Source organism: Penaeus vannamei, chromosome 1 (genome assembly GCF_042767895.1).
Source record: "Penaeus vannamei isolate JL-2024 chromosome 1, ASM4276789v1, whole genome shotgun sequence".
Lineage (NCBI taxonomy): Eukaryota > Metazoa > Arthropoda > Malacostraca > Decapoda > Penaeidae > Penaeus > Penaeus vannamei.
The window spans coordinates 7265641-7270640 of NC_091549.1; the positions used below are offsets into that span (position 1 = coordinate 7265641).

General features: G+C 33.2%; 1 protein-coding gene across 1 annotated transcript in view; it reads left to right on the forward strand.

Annotated features, from left to right (window-relative positions):
* Window positions 1–3857: 3857 nt before the first annotated feature.
* LOC113809420 (rap1 GTPase-activating protein 1) overlaps window positions 3858–5000 on the forward strand; it is an 857618-nt gene continuing 856475 nt past the window's right edge. Inside the window, exon 1 of the mRNA XM_070131795.1 lies at window positions 3858–3955. The gene's annotated coding sequence lies outside the window, so the exon portion shown is untranslated. The remainder of the gene's footprint in view (window positions 3956–5000) is intronic.

Here is a 5000-nt window from a genome sequence, read left to right on the forward strand (position 1 = left end):
GCAGACCCCATTCCTGGGTGGACACACACACACACACACAAATTTATATCTACCGTATACGCTACCGTGAACCTGCTTAAGGGGAATCTCATCCGCAGACTGCTGTCTCACTCGCAGTTTTCAGCGATAAGGCATCAAGAGGATATCATAAGGAAGCGTCCTTATGTTGCCCTATTTACCACAGCATTGAACAGCATACGATCTCACGGCCATGCAGTGTTCGTGTCGCTGACTGCATTCCCCCAAGAGGTAGTCTGCAGGAGGTGCATGATGACAAGACTTGCCGAAAGGGGGCCTTGGGTTTAGCACTTGCCGTAGAAGCAAAAGTGAAGCGGTTTCTCGTCACGACTTTCAGGAGCAAATCAAAGAAATCATTTCGTCATGAATAATTATTGTATTATTCGTCATGAATAATTATTGTTCCCGTAATAGCTGAAGAAAATCTGTTCATATATAGTTACTTGATCTGCGTGAGAACAAGCGAGTCAGTGATAATGAGAGTGTGGAGAGGTATATCGTATTGAAGGACCTAAGAAGTAAATTGAATCTCACATTAAACCAAAGAATGTAATTGAAAATGACACGAATATTTTTTAAAGTTTAGGTCGCGCGCATGAGGTCACTGGGTCGAAGTTCATTAACAGTGATAGAAAATAGATGAAATATACGATCAAGTAATTATATATTGGCAGATTTTCTTCAATTATTACGGAAACAATAGTTATTCATGACAAATAAATTATTCATTTGATTATTCATGATAGATAAGCAATTTTCTTGATGCCCTGTTACATTGTATTAGCAATAAACAGCACTGTAGTTACGATGGAAAAAATCTAGAATACCATAGAAGCCAAACTGTCATAAGAATCAAAATACCATTTTTATACAGGACAAAAAAAAGATTTGCAAATTACACGAGTAACTTGTTCTAGCCTGATTTCTCCGTGCAGATATTCAATTCCATACCAGAGCAGATAAAACACGTGTAGCATTTTACATAAGCTGTTCATGATCTCAATTGCTGAAGCGCCAGAGAATCGCAACCAAGATTTTTTTTTTTTTTTTTTGAAGCAATGAAAAAGGGCGCCGCCACTTCACTCGGCCGTCAGTCATCAGAGCAATGGGAAGTGTACCAGGATAATTAACAGGAAGTGTATCAGGATAATGAACAACAGAAAGTGTACCAGGATAATTAACAGGAAGTGTACCTGGATAATTAACAGGAAGTGTATCAGGATAATGAACAACAGAAAGTGTACCAGGATAATGAACAGGAAGTGTATCAGGATAATGAACAACAGAAAGTGTATCAGGATAATGAACAGGAAGTGTATCAGGATAATGAACAACGGTAAGTGTATCAGGATAATGAACAACGTTAAGTGTATCAGGATAATGAACTTACATTATGGAAAGGGGAAAAGAGGTTAGGTTGATGTAATTAAGACGAAATCCAACAACAAATTAAGAAACTAATATCCAAACGATGGAGTTCAGGATAATTTTTGTTAATGTGATTATTGTTGTTGTTTTGATATCACTATTATTATTACTGTTATTATCATTGATATTACTATTATTGTTTCTGTTATTTACTATCATTATCATTGTTATTACCGTCAACATTACTCTTATTATCATTGTTATTACTATTATTGTTACTTTTATCATTGCTTTACCATTATTATTACTATTATGATCATTGTTATTGCTATTATTATTACTATTATTTATTATCATTATCATTTTTATTACTATCATTATTACTATTATTATCATTGTTATTGCTATCACTGTTACTTTTGTCATTGCTTTACCATTATTATTACTATCATCAACATTATTTTTTCCTATCATCATCACCATTATTATCATTGTTATTACCATTAGCGTTGTTATCTTTATCATTACCATCGCTATTATAATCAATATCATCATTACTGTTATTGTGATGCAAAATAATCAAAGGGAATCAAGTAGTGAACAAACATGCACAGGAATAACATGTACAAAGATGTTAAGAGAACAGACGGTGCAAACTTTTTATTGGCAAGAAATTGTTGATTATGTCAGTTGCGAATTTCTTATTTGCTTGTGTTATATATTATGTGGATACTTGCTACCATGCGGACATATATACAAACTTACATACATACATACTGTTAACGTATATCCGTAGGGACACACACACTAATACACACACACACACACACACACACACACACACACACACACACACACAGATATATATATATATAAATATATATATATATATATATATATATATATATATATATATATAAATGTGTATATATATGAATATATATATATATATTTATATATATATATATATATATATATATATATATATATATATATATATTTATACATACATACATACATACATATATATATATATATATATATATATATATATATATATATATATATATATATATATATATGTATATATGAATGTATATATGTATCGCGCCGCCCGTCAGTATATGTTATAACTTTATGTCATGTTCATGCGTGTTCTTCTTGAACTTATTGTTTTCTTCCACTTCTTATTTTTTTCGGATATTCGTGTGGTCTATAAGTTTAAGTTGCCTGATGCAAGAGGAGTAGATTTTGTTATTTGCATGTTCTCGACGCGTGAACAAGAACTACCAGAATTTAAATTATGACTCGCGGGTTCGTAGGCGCGCTGTTCGCCGCAAAACTCATCACTTTCATTTTTGCTGCGAAAAGGAAAGGTTGGATTCAGCACAGATTTTGGGGGTAAAAGTACGGTTAGGGAGTTCGATTCCGATTTTAAGGTATTGGATTTCTTCGTCTTTTGTGAGTAAGTTATGATCGTAAAATCTGTATTGTTAGGAAAGATATTTTGTCTTGTAGCGATTTTTCTTGTTTTCATATCAGTTTAAATGATCGATGACCGTTTTTTTTTTCTTTTTTTTTCTTTCTTTTTTTAGTTTTCGAAAGGATCACATGTTTTGAATACGAGTAAAATACTATTTCTTTTTAAAATACTATTCCTTTCTTAAATGCTATTTCTTTAAAAAATACTATTTCTTTTTTAAATGCTATTTCTTTTTAAAATACTATTCCATTTTTAAATGCTATTTTTTTAGAATACTATTCCTTTTTTAAATGCTATTTCTTTTTAAAATACTATTTCTTTTTTAAATGATATTTATTTTTAAAACACTATTTCTCTTTATACAATCTATTGGAAGTCGTTCCTACACAGGGTACAAGGTCACATGAAATGAGCAATAAAAAAGCGTAAATGAATATGTAACGTTCGCATATTTGCACAAAGGTAAGTTTAGCGTCACCAGACGATATATGTTATAATTGTTGAAGTGAAATATATTCCCCTATTAAATTCAGACCATACATACCATTCCGAAACTCGTCAGCGCATGTAAGCAGGAGGAGCACATGCACCCGATGACGTCACGAAGATGGCGTCAAAGCAGGGGTCAAGCCAAGTCAAGCGGGCGCGGTGGCTCAGTGTCTCTCTGGTGTGGCTACGGGAAGGGTGTGCGCCGCTCCCACCTCACGCCGCTCTCAGTGACGCGCCTGTGGGAGACCCCGGAGGCGAGCTGTGAGCCTCCTGTGGGTGTGTGTGTGTCTATGTGAAAGCAGTGAGAAGGGGGAAATCTTTTTTAACTTTTACTTAAATGGAGACTTGAGGCGAGAGACGAATTTCAGTCGCTTGAGAATGTTTGGGGAAAAGAAGTGATTTTTTAAAAAGCCTATGAAGGGACTATCGTTTTAAAGGAAAATAACGACGATGCTCTGTAAGTTGCATCGCCAAAAGTGACCGTCACTTCAGAGAAAGAAAGTGCTAATAGTGACCAGAAAATAAGTCTGAGGGAAACTATGAACATTGAACTAGTGAACATAATTTGATCGCCTGCAGCCCCGTTGTCGGTTGAGGGTAAGTGTTTGAACTGATTATTTTTTGTATTATTTTTATGAATTAATATTAGTCTATTGGCATAAAAGACAAGACATTAACGTATCAGGTTCTTTAAAAAAAGTTTGAGGGACACATCAGGATGTTTGAACTGATTATTATTTATATTGTATTATTTTTATGAATTAATATATGTACGTTGATATAAAGGACATTTACGGATCAGGTTTTTTAAATAATGATGATAATAATGAAGAGTGAGAGATATAATTTTTGAAACTATTTTCCTAACCTATGACACGTATCTTTTGTTTATAGGTTAGGTAATATATTACAAAACGACGTATATTTAAAGACTAGCTGAAGCTTTACATCAACCAGAATAACTTTTTCTTTTTTAATTTTAGAGAGTAAAACTAACCTAACCATAACCATATTTGTCAAAAAATTAGGTTATCTTCGAGGTCAAGCAAGGGAAAAAATCGATTTCAACAGTTAAATGAACCGTATCCATGTTGACAAATGTATAAAATGTATGAGACTGGATATCTTCACAATACAAGAGATGTATTTGACCGGTTTCGATTACGTCTTCGTCAGAAATACATACATAAGAGAAAATGCATAGCATATATATACTACATCGGAGCTGGTAGATCACGTGACGACTGTGACCTCGCACTCGTTACGCGCATAATTGTAGTTAAACAGCTAAGATATAATCAGTTATTTAACGAGAACTAAAAACAATTTATACAGAACGGTTTGTAAGATTGATTTATTTTCATTTTCTATCATTATTTTTTCTACCATGCATTTAACCGAAATGTTTGTTCAGCTAAATGACTAACAAAGAAAAAGATTTTTTGAAAAAGATATTACCGAACTAAGTACAAGTATGATGGTAATGGCGAAGGCGATGGAATTAATGGTAATGGCAGTGCTAATACCATTATCACTTGATACAAGCTTGAGTGCGCTGACCGAATATATTTGACAAAAGACAAATTTGCTCTGGTACGGTTGTAGTCTTCTGTGTATTATATCATTCAGGTTAGACAAATAA